Source organism: Lycorma delicatula, chromosome 1, assembly GCF_047948215.1.
Source record: "Lycorma delicatula isolate Av1 chromosome 1, ASM4794821v1, whole genome shotgun sequence".
Lineage (NCBI taxonomy): Eukaryota > Metazoa > Arthropoda > Insecta > Hemiptera > Fulgoridae > Lycorma > Lycorma delicatula.
The window spans coordinates 308,797,552-308,810,623 of NC_134455.1; the positions used below are offsets into that span (position 1 = coordinate 308,797,552).

The 13,072-nt window shown below is 29.9% G+C and overlaps 1 protein-coding gene across 2 annotated transcripts in view; it reads right to left on the reverse strand.

The window, feature by feature from the left end:
* The window catches only part of Gp150 (leucine-rich repeat domain-containing glycoprotein 150), a 111,395-nt gene extending 101,533 nt beyond the window's left edge, over positions 1-9,862 (reverse strand). The window contains exon 1 of one of the 2 annotated variants that reach the window (XM_075381260.1): positions 9,708-9,862. The gene's annotated coding sequence lies outside the window, so the exon portion shown is untranslated. The remainder of the gene's footprint in view (positions 1-9,707) is intronic. The other variant, XM_075381281.1, reaches the window with a different exon arrangement.
* Positions 9,863-13,072: the final 3,210 nt, after the last annotated feature.

The following is a 13,072-nucleotide window of genomic DNA, read 5'->3' on the forward strand; positions in this document are numbered from 1 at the left end:
GAGGAAGAAGATGAAATGGGAGAAACAATACTGAGATCTGAATTTAAAAGAGCATTAAAAGATTTGAATGGCAGAAAGGCTCCTGGAATAGACGGAATACCTGTAGAATTACTGCGCAGTGCAGGTGAGGAAGCGATTGATAGATTATACAAACTGGTGTGTAACATTTATGAAAAAGGGGAAGTTCCGTCAGCCTTCAAAAAAAGTGTTATAGTCATGATACCAAAGAAAGCAGGGGCAGATAAATGTGAAGAATACACAACAATTAGTTTAACTAGTCATGCATCAAAAATCTTAACTAGAATTCTATACAGAAGAATTGTTAGGAGAAGAACAATTTGGTTTCAGGAAAAGTATAGGGACAAGGGAAGCAATTTTAGGCCTCAGATTAATAGTAGAAGGAAGATTAAAGAAAATAAACCAACATACTTGGCATTTATAGACCTAGAAAAGGCATTCGATAACGTAGACTGGAATAAAATTTCAGCATTTTAAAAAAATTAGGGTTCAAATACAGAGATAGAAGAACAATTGCTAACATTTACAGGAACCAAACAGCAACAATAATAATTGAAGAACATAAGAAAGAAGCCGTAATAAGAAAGGGAGTCCGACAAGGATGTTCCCTATTTCCGTTGCTTTTTAATCTTTACATGGAACTAGCAGTTAATGATGCTAAAGAACAATTTAGATTCGGAGTAAGAGTACAAGGTGAAAAGATAAAGATGCTACGATTTGCTGATGATATAGTAATTCTAGCTGAGAGTAAAAAGGATTTAGAAGAAACAATGAACAGCATGGATGAAGTCCTACGCAAGAACTATCGCATGAAAATAAACAAGAACAAAACAAAAGTAATGAAATGTAGTAGAAATAAAAGATGGACCACTGAATGTGAAAATAGGAGAAGAAAAGGTTATGGAGGTAGAAGAATTTTGTTATTTGGGAAGTAGAATTACTAAAGATGGACGAAGCAGGAGCGATATAAAATGCCGAATAGCACAAGCGAAACGAGCCTTAAGTCAGAAATATAATTTGTTTACATCAAAAATTAATTTAAACATCAGGAAAAGATTTTTGAAAGTATATGTTTGTAGTGTCGCTTTATATGGAAGTGAAACTTGGACGATCGGAGTATCTGAGAAGAAAAGATTAGAAGCTTTTGAAATGTGGTGCTATAGGAGAATGTTAAAAATCAGATGGGTGGATAAAGTGACAAATGAAGAGGTATTGCGGCAAATAGATGAAGAAAGAAGCATTTGGGAAAATATAGCTAAAAGAAGAGACAGACTTATGGGCCACATACTAAGGCATCCTGGAATAGTCGCTTTAGTATTGGAAGGACAGGTAGTAGGAAAACATTGTGTAGGCAGGCCACGCTTGGAATATGTAAAATACATTTTTAGGGATGTAGGGGGTATACCGAAATGAAACGACTAGCACTAGATAGGGAATCTTGGAGAGCTGTATCAAACCAGTCAAATGACTGAAGACAAAAAAAAAGTGTGTGTGTGTTGTTAATAACTCAGGATTGACGGGACCAATGATCTCCAGATTTATATAATATGGTATTTAATACATAGACGTTATTAAACCTCGGAGATAGAATTTTAAATGGACAAGAGATATGGCGGATCAGGAGTGGTATCATATCTCGGGAAATTTAATGCCGTTGCCGATTTTTTATTTTTATATAAAAGTTCATATTTAAAAATGTATTGTCACGTTAAATTTAATAATGTCTATTTTTTAATAAAATTAAAAAAAAATTGAATAACCGAAAAAAAATTAATTTTAAACAAATATATATATAATGAGAATTTATAATAAAAATGCATCACGTTCTATTTAGAATCGGCTTTTTAAATGTGAAATATTTACATTCACTGATTAAGATTCTTATTGTAGTCTTTATTTAGTCATTTACTTGAGTTGCCTTCTTCATATTTTGCATTGGACTCGGTTTTCATAATGTTCATTATGCTGTTTATATCGAAAGTCCAGTTGATATAAATTTTAACCTCAATAATTTTTTTTTTCTTTTCCATTATCTTGATTTCACATCTACATACTTTTCATATAAGGACAAGAAAATATTTTAACTAATATAAAATAAATAGTAAAATTAATCTACAGACTAAAAATTGTTTGCTAGTAATGATGATAACAGATATAAACAAAAAAAAACCTTTTTTACACCGCAAAAATAAGTTTTTTAATACGAATTAAAAGTTTTAAAACGAAACGTAAATAAACGATTGTACGTTGCATAATTTTCAAGATAAGGGTATATATATGGTGTGTCTGAAGAGTACTAAAACGATTACTAACTTTTAAATCAACAAGATAGAAAATTAACAATTAGTGTAAATTCGCTCATCCATAGGTGTTCTTTGTAGAGGTGTAACTCAAACGTTTTTAAATATAAATCCCTCTCAAGAAAATATCTTACACCTTAATAATAACTAAAAAGTTTGTTATCTAGTGAAAAAATAGGAAAATTAGTGGGTGGTGTCTTGTTTTATGATAATCGGTCAAATTTCCAAAAAAATTAATGTAACTTACTGCAACGCTTTCAGTTGGGGTTTTTTCTTCCAGCGGTTCTATACTAAAGGAATAACAGGAAATTCATAATACCATCTATGGAGTTGCGGCTCTTTAACTTCTTATTAATAAACGTTCAACATATAACAATTTCAACAATATGGAGCACTAACTCGCTTTGAAATCCGTGCATTTACAACCATCACATTTTCAAAGCGATGTTAAGCAAGCAAGAAACAACATACAGCCGGCTCTCCTGATTTCATTCAATTATTATCTCTCTGATTATCTTAAAACCAAGCCGCAAATCTTTTAGACGTGCTGAGACATCATGACCGAAGACGGAGGTTTGACCACAAGGAAGACTGTGCAGGATGTGTTGAAAAACTGTTATTGCAATAAGATAACTGTGGGTAAGTAGGTATAACAGTTAGGTAGATAGAACTAAGGTGGAAAAATATTTTGTACAATTATTTTAGAAATAAAGAGGAAAAGATTTGAATCCCTCATTACTTTAATGTATCAATGGCCGCATAAGTTATTCAAAATTAAAAGAGAAGATAAGGGATGAAATCAACATTTTACGTATGTATTTTAAACATTGCTTCGTTGGACTTTTCGGATATTTGACCACTTTTTCTAGGGGTAAGGTAGGACGTCTACTTTCGCGGTTTTCCTTTATTATATGCGACCTTTAAAACGAGATATTACCTTGTCCCGCGAGATACTTCTGAATTTACCTTATAATAATTTTTACGAAAATTCAAAATTAATAATCACTGATAAAATCTCGATTTTACATTTTATTTCGTAATTTAACCGTTCGTCACTTTTAAAACAAAGATGTATATAAAAAAATATTTTCAAAAAATTAAACTTAAATTTCTCTTAACACGATACATTTGTATTTCAAACAAAAATGAAATAGGCTAACCCAGTGATTCCCAAACTTTGCGCCGCGGCCTCTTCACAGGAGCGCCGCGAAATATTGTAAAACCTTTATAATTAATTGAACCAAGACATTTATAATTATTAATTTAATGTTAATAAGGTAAAAAAATAATGAAGATACACGAGCTTTATTTATTTTATCTCTTACTTACAAGTAGTCATACTTTTACTTAGGGTAGGGCGCCATGGAAAAATTTTAATTGAAAAAGGGAGCCGCTACTCTGAAAAGTTTGGGAACCACTGGGTTAACCGATTACTATGATCTGCATTTATTTTTTATACCCTTAAAACTATACTACTAAGACTCATTCTATAATAAAAAAAAACTTGCAGGATGGTATGATTCTAACTTTACTAATCCTAATTGAAATTTACTTGTTCTTAACTTAAATATTTCTCTTCCCTCGCAAAATATTTTTTCATTCGCTCACTAAGACCTGAGACATGAAAATTTTTAAATAACTTGTGGAAAAGCATTTAATATTCAAACGAGTGGTCTCCCACCCCTTCTTGTATTGGTGAATATTTTATATTCAGAATGTATTTTAGAAAAAAGAAATATCAATCCACTAATGAAAAACAAATTTTCTTTTATTTAACGAAATTTTGACGTGAGTTTCCAATACAGTCCTACTGAGAAAAGTTTCCTTCTGGCGATGGGCCAGATATGATTTTATTTACGAGCCGAATATTTCAGATAGTCCTTTTTTCATAATACTTCATTGAACAAGACTATTTACGCAATAACTGCATTGTTATCAATCAATTAATATTCTGCTGCTAAATTTTCTGCATTCAGTTAGAATGTTTCAACAAGGATTTTACTTTTCCTCTAGTCAGAATATTTATAATTATGAGTATAAATAAAGAGGCTATACTAAACAGTTATTTAAATAAATTTGAAAACAAGTAACTCTCAAAAACCGATTATAAAAATATTTAGTTAAAATCTAACATTAAAATAGAAAATACAAATAAAAATAAATAAATTATAAAGAATAATAATAAATATTTATTACATATAAGCAATACTTTATGAAACTGTTAAAAAAACATTACATCTAACTTTTTAGAAAAAGAGTAAAAAAAATACAAACAATCCCAATCGAAAGAATAAATTTAGCTTAAAAAAAGTGTATATATTTTTATTTATATTGGGTTCCATCCCACTATTATTTTATGGGCACACTGTATTTTAAAACGCTCGTTTCTAATTCACTAATTTTGTGACCAGACAATATTGGACCACAGCTGATTTTCTGATTTCTTCTACTTTTACAAGAGTCAAACGCTCTTTTATCTTTTTATTCTAGTTTGAATATTAAGGAAAATAATATGAGTTTGAATATAAGATAATATGACTAATATATGACTAAATAATATAACGAATTTGAATGATAAGGAAATGTTAAAAATAAGGTCATCCAAAGTCAAATGTTCAAATCTCGAGGACTTTTTCACAAATTGTTACACATTATTTGTGATAAAGCCATAAATCCATAAATTTGTGATAGAGCCATAAATCAATGAAGTTCGGTGAAAAGTACATTCGTGTGTGTACTTTAATTTGAGAAGCCGAATATTATGACTTTTTTCCTTATTATAATTGCAGTAAAATTTCAGTTTACTGTATCGAAGTTTTATTTTGAAAGGTCATATTTTTACGTTAAACAACAAAAAAGGTTTATACTTTATATTTTTGTTTGATTTTTTTTCAGCAATTTCAAGCAAATTTATTAGTAAATAAAATATCAACAGCCAACCAAAGAGGTTGGCTGTTGATAAAAAACTCTTCGCAAGTTTTATTTTTTCAGTTACAGGGACATCAATGGAAGTCCGAAATCAGTTTGTAGGCTGATAAACCCTTCATCGACTGATCCCATCTTTCCTACCACCAGCGAACAAGAGATGTTTACTTGCTCCTAGAAACTCTACTCCCTCATGCGAATGAGGAGGTCCAGTGGTCCATCTCGGTCACCACACCGGCGGCAACCCGAGATAATCCTGTAATACCGAAGCACACATCATGCTTTGGGTATGGTACATTCAGCATAACCGAACGGAGACAAACCTGTGTACCAGGCTAAGAATTGCAGGGACTCTCCCCCTTTCCAACGAGACCGACACTTCGTACAACACTTTCGAGAGCACCACCTGTAATTAAATCCACCGCTCTGATGTGCAGGGATCCCCGATATTGGTCATTATCCGAACGACGGTGGCTGTCGTTTTTTTCGGCTTTCTCTGCCACCTCAGTAAGGTGACTCAACAATGCGGCGTTTTTATCTATCCGTACCCCGAGGTAATTCACTGCAGGGTAAGGATGAACGACCGAGGTTCCAAACCTGAACGAAATCGGGATGAGCTTCCGTCTCCCTGAGACCATTTTGGTCTTCTCGAGTGAATAATTACCGCCTCGCTCCCAGTTTCCATCACCACCTGTTTCCACTTGGCCGTTACGACCTGTGCCAAATCGTCAACGAACCCGGTCAGGGCTGCCCCTTCGGGACTCTCCGCAAGTTATACTATACCTACTGTAATAATTTGTTAATATCCTCGTGATTTCTTATATAACTGTTAAATCTATAAAAAATATTACTAGTCAAAAATGTTTCAGTATAATTTTGAGGTGCCGACATTCTGTACTTACTTTTATATAAAATTCTCGAATAAAGCGACCTTAATTTTACACGTAATATTAGCAATAGTCGTAGTAGAAGTTCTGAAAAATAAATGCTAGTTCTCATAAATTATTCAGTTTAAAAAGCTAAATATTCCACCCTTTGATACTATTGTATAATCTTCCGATCCCTCAAATATCAATTACTTCCTCTTTAGTAATAAAAGAAATAATAGAACGTTAGTAATAAAATTTATATTTATTAATGAATAATTACAATAGTGATAAACCAACAACTATTGTGAAATTATTTAACTAGTATAAATATTTGCTATTCAGACGGAGCCTCGCGAAATAAGATAAAAAAATTAGATAATGTAAGGCAATTTAGTTATTTTTTAAATGATGTTTAATATAATAATCAAACATAATAATGTTTTAAAATTACATAAGTCCGGATGTAATATTGTGAACACAATTTAATAATTATTGAGAACTTTATTATCTATGACGCTATCTTTACGGTTGTTTCATTCCATATAATTTGAAAGAATAATATTTATTTCTTGGATAAAAGTTATATTAACTTCTATCATAAATTCGATAGTAATGGTCAAATAAGAACATGTGTTGTAAAGATCAAACACAATACAAATATGAAACTTATAAGGAAAACTCAACAACGAAAAGTATTTAAAATTCTAATTTCTACTTAGTCTCCAGATAAAACCCCCCTAAGACCAATATCTCAGAATAAGAATCCTTAACGTGTCATTATCATAGAGATCTATAAATTTCATTTTTTTTATTGCTAGAGAAAACTTTCAACACTGGAAGTTATCATTTGATTTATTAACATTGTAGGTAAATAATGCACAATATTTATTTGTGCACTGTATTTACACCTTATTTGTTCCCACAAGTAATCCTCTGATTACTATATCTATATAAATTGGTGGTTTTCCCCTTAAAATGTAAAATTTAACTGTTGTTTAAAAAAAAGATTATTTCTAAAGAAAAACTAGTACGTTGATACTATTACAATAAATAATCTTTCATGTAAATTAATAATTACTAAAAATGTTTCAGTCTTACTCTTTAACGGTTAAATAAATAAAATAATGATGATGGTACGTAAAATTAATTTTATTTAAACAGAAATAAGAATTTATCAATTCTTAATGTAAAAGAAAAAAATACACAATTAATTTCTGCGTAAAATCAGAAAAATAAGATAATAAATCATTTCATGAATGGGTCCATAGTTAAAACTAATGGTACGATAATAGAAAAACCCGTGGTACAATAATAATTCGTGAGAATATTAATAAAACTCAATGTCAATAGCATTCTGAATTTCAATTACAGACCACAGCATCGTATCGCGTGGTATAAAAAAAACATTTAATATTATAAATAGCCTGTTTATTTGTTATGATATATTTTAAGTGCTGTTGATACAAATTTTATTGGCAGTACTTAACTTTTTTTCAGCGTTATGTGCGAACCACAATAAAATTTAACCAAATAATAGCGTATCTATTATTTTTTGTTGTGGTAAAATATACCGATAAGCTATTTCTAGTTAGAATTAGAAAAAAAACAAAGCTAATTAGAAAAAAACAAATAATGTTTTTGCAGTTATTTAATGGCATGATGTTAATTCATTTTTATTATTAAATTTACGAGTGATTATAGATACATGTACGTAAATGCAGGTTTTTCGTACTTTCCAAGCATCCCCATAAGGTCATAACCCCATTAACTGCTTAAATATAAGCGATCTTAATTTTAAAAATTCTGTAGACCAGCCTAATAACAGAGAAACGTTTATTGTAATAAAAGCGAAGTAAACGAATTATTACTATAAGAATATAAATCTATTTGTATAAAAATGCGTCTACAAGAATACTAAATATAACAGCAATGTCGATAATCAATGGTTAAGCCGCGCTACATATACCTAATAAGAACAGTATGCTTGGAGTATTTGTGTTAGATGCAAGACATAACTGGTTTTGTGAAAAGCTTGACTCGTGAACATTGACTTCACTTGTGTGGACAAATGGCACTGTATGTATTGCCAATACTGTGTCTTAAACCAAGTATTTCCATTTCTTTCAATGAAAATACAAAACCTGAGGACTCATCAAATTTTCAGACTACAAATTTGTGATTATATAAAATCAAAATTTAAACAAAATAATTTTATATAATGTAATAAACAAAATATTCTTCCATTACAAATCAACAGCAAGAAATAAGTTGTTCATTAAATAATATAATTTTTAATTTAAAAAATTTTGAGAATGAAAAGGAATTTATAATTTCCTATAAATTAAAGCTTAGTCAGAATCTCTAGAATGTATTCTTAACTTCCCCAAAATTTTATTAATGCCAACCAAATATAAACGCTCACCGGTTTTGTATACGGCTAACAAAACAGTAGTGTGTTGTGCGATGATGAGCATATATTTTAGGTAAATTGACTATATGTATACGCTAGGCCTTATCTCATCAATGAAATATGTGCTCTAGGCCTACGTTTATGATGTAGATAACAAATTACCGTTAAAAAAAGTTGCTTTTTTCAATACGGAATTTGATTATTCACGTGCAATACAGCACATTTAAAATAATAATGTTAGTTTACGAATTTATTGGATAAATCTTTTTGTACTCTTAAAGCATAATTTTATTTTATTCAGGGTTATGTTAGAGGAAAATAAAACAAAAAAAATCACGCTAAACAACAGAACTAAATTCGGGTATTAATTTTAAAGACAGGTTAATAATCATAACCATTTTGTTCGTTCAGAAATTGGAACAAAATCCTTTTAACTACTATTCCACTAGAGCTAAAAAGTACTGTACTATTACCATTACGTCCGCTAACACTGATCTTAGGTAGGTATGAACTATTTTCAGATATTAATAGTTTTTTAGTCTCATAATTTGATGTTTTATTATAAATATATAAGAATTAAATTATCGTTAAATATGCATGTCAATAATTACAGATATTAGTTATCAGAAAAAAAATTTAAAACAGTTTAATATAGTGCTTCGAAATTATTAAAATTTTCATTAAAAAAATATAATACTGTTTTATTCTACTCACTATAAAAATGTCAAACGAATTAAAAAAAGTTACATTAGATTAAAATGTAAGAGCTGTCGGTTTTGAACAACTTTTTATTAATTTAGGCAAAAAAAATGTGTATATTATATATGCACTGCAAACAACCATGTTAACAAAGAATCGCAATAACATGGAAAAGTTTATATATTTAAAAAACAATAATTTTTCCTTATTTCATTTTAGGTTTTGTAATTATAAAATATAAATCTTGTAAAAATATTGTTTTAATTAAATTAAAGAACGTTATTTAATAGCCTGTTGTATTGACAGCACTGTAGCATGCACGTTTTCACGTCTACGATTTGAGCTTAGCTAGTACGATAGCGTAAGTAATATAAACAAAGATCATACGACAAGAGAAACTTATTCGTTAACTAAAATTATTAATTTTAAATAAGTTTAATAATTAAAAAATAATATTATGAAATTGAACTTGTAATAATTACTTACCGTTAATACAAAAAGAAAAAATAATAATAATCCAAGTAAAAAGTCACGTAAAATGGAATGCAACAGCAATAAACCGTTCTATACTCCAACTATAATAACAATGCTAGTTGCCAGTACACGTCAGACAGGCGAGGCCCAAACATGTTTAACTCACCAGGTACTTCGCAGATATTCCACTTTCCTTTTATGACGTAGCATCCATCCCTACTACCTACGTACAATACATAACCTCCCACTAACTCTACCTGTTCGTATTGTATTGCTAGCAGAGTTAGCATTTATTTGTTATGGTAATCATTATGTTTCCAAAATTAAATGCAAACTTAGCGTTAAAAATGATAATAATGATTATGTTACTGTCGTGATATTGATTATTAAATAATTATTGAAATTGAAACAAATCATAGCTTTGGTAGTTAAAAAATTAAAATAAGACAAACATAACATATAAATAATACGAGTAAATTGATAAGGAAAAATAAGTGGTGGGAGGTTTTTACTCTTTCATGTACTTTATGTAAGTTTTATTTTACCAATAGCACATATCATTTATGCACTTAGCATAAAACGTTCTCAATGTGGTTGTTTAATTCTTTAAAAGTTGGGCCTACTTATTGTTGGATATTTTTTATAGAATTACTTAACCCAAGTATTTTTTTTTTTAATTGACAAATAATTTATAACTTAATAATTGGAAATGTATGAAGGAAGGAAAAAGTAGCAGAAGCAAAGGTAGTACAGAAAAAATCCGCAACATAAAACCTAATTAAACTGATAGGATTATTTTTTTGTTGGCTGCAATAATTTATTTGAAAAAACTAACAACAAAGTTGTTATAGTTTCCTGGCATTGTGGCATTGGTTAGTTATTCTTATATAGTGGAAAATAATGTTACATGAAAATATTTTTAAAATCTTTTCTGCTCTACTCACAAAATCACCTCCAAAAAAGTGGGTTAATTTGTCTATGACTACTATGTTAAAGGGGGGAACAAACTAAAAAAAAAAAATAATCCACTGAAAAATGTACACCCAATAAAAAGTTATGATGAAATTTTATTATAATGTTATAATTAAAAGTTTAAAAAAACCAAAATAAGTTTTACCAAATTCAAAAAATTGATATTTTTAAACTTTGATCAGCTTCCCTACCTCTCCAATATTGTCCCCAATGTAATTTTTTTTTGTCATTTGCAGTACTACTATGCCTAGGAAGGCACAACAAAAATTCAGTTAAAAAACAAATATGCAATAAATAAAAAGAGAGCTTGTTTTGATTTTGTGGAGAGGCGAAAATCTGGGGTCAAAATTCTTTTTAAAATGGTAAGATAGTCACGAAATTATGTACTGAGCATAATATAAAGTGGAGTTATGTTTGCAAATGTTGAGAAAATTGACCCCAATGAACTATATACTACATTCCCTGGTGATATTGACCCCAAACTTTTACCAACGAATTTCCCTATACACAAGTATCTGTGCCAAATTTCATCAAAATATGTCTACCCAGTCAAAAGTTATTGGTTTGTATGTCCAAACATACATAAGTTTTTTGGGACTTCTGGGTCATGACACATTGAGAAATGCAAAAACTCATATCCCATTTTTTTTTATTGATTATCATACTTATTTCTTGTAGCATAGCTCTAGGGCTATGTTGCAAGGAAAGTAAAATTAAATGAAATTAACATTTCTTATTTTTTTTAAATGGTATTATGTTAATAAATTAGGCTAACTAAGCAGTGTTTAGTTTATGGCTTGGTGTGAGAAATATTTATGTTATTTTATGACCAAAATTAGTTGGTTTTTAATATGTGGTCAAATTCTGTATTTTTTACCAAGAATTACTTATGTTGCTTATATAATGTTCAGAATATAACACTAATAATATTTCCTCAATTCTTTTTATGGTATTCAACTTTTATTTCATTCTCAGTTTGGATAATACAATTGTTTAACCTTATTCAATCTTATATAATAATACTAGTAATTGTGATCAACCATCTAATTGTCAAAATAATTTTTATCACCCATCGTATTTCATCCATCTTATCTTTGTTTTGTATGTTACTTCTTTTTGGGGCCGGATCTGCTTTGATTACAAACACAGCCCCAAGGGAAAATCATGGGGAATTCATTCCTGTACTTCTACCATCTTTGTAAGAAAAATTCTCAGTATCTTTGACACTGCATGTCACATTCATTTATTCTGCAGTATAGTCCCCATGATGTTATTAGGGTAAGCAAGCTGAATTCTCTGAGGCATGCTTCCCTATGCTACAAGAACCAGTTGCATTAAAATATGGTATGTTCTGTAGTGTCCTCCCTTCCACAATAATCACATTTTGAGAAGGGTCTCAATGCCCATACGTACAGATGTGCTTTGAAGCAATCTTGACCAGTCAGGAACTAAGTCAACTTACATCCCAGTTTCTTGTGCTTACAGTCCAGGATTAGTCTATAGGTCCACCAGCTGATCCCATTTATCCATCTATCTCCTACACTGCACTCCATAGCATGGTAGTGGCATTATGGCTTTTATTCAGAAAGATCTAGGTTTGAATCCTAGTCAGGCTTGGTATTTCCACAAGAGAGAGAGAGTGAGAGAGTAAAATTATTTTGTTAGATTAGATAAGTAATAAGACGGCTGCAATTAGACTGATTTTAATTCAAAAAACCACTTTAGTATTACATTTTTGATTGAAAAAATTTGTTGTACTTAGTTATTTCTTGTATTTACTTTTTTTGATCATGCTTTTATTTTTCAAATTATATTTTTTAGAAATGGTAGAAATTTATTGTGAATGGTTTAAATAAAGTCTTGTTTCTTTGGTTCATAACAAAGTTGGTGGTTGTACATGTACAAGAGGATCATTAATGGTGATCCAATATGATCATTGATTTTTACAACACATGAAATTTTTATGGTACGTTGGACTACCTTGATTGTGTTGTACAGTTATATAAGTATTACCATTTTAATACATTTTTATTGTGTTATTCTTTTAATTAAACTATTTTCTTTGTATTATTTATTTACAACCTACAATGATTTAAAAAATATATTTTAATAACTGAAATGAGATGATTGAATAACATAAAGAAGAATATAACAAAATGAACATAATGAAATCTAGATTTGACTTTGATTTTATCTTTATGTAAGTACTAGCTGCAGAGCCGTGTCGTAGGCACGTCCTCCACAGCTAGGCCCTGCGGGTGGGTTGCCCTGACAGGCGACATCATGTAATAGGATAATTAGGTGTCCAGAATTGATTACCTCTTGTGTTTGAATGATGAAAATTGGTATAAAAAAAGTTAAATTACAAATTGATACTAACGAATCAGGATTTTCTGCTGGTGATC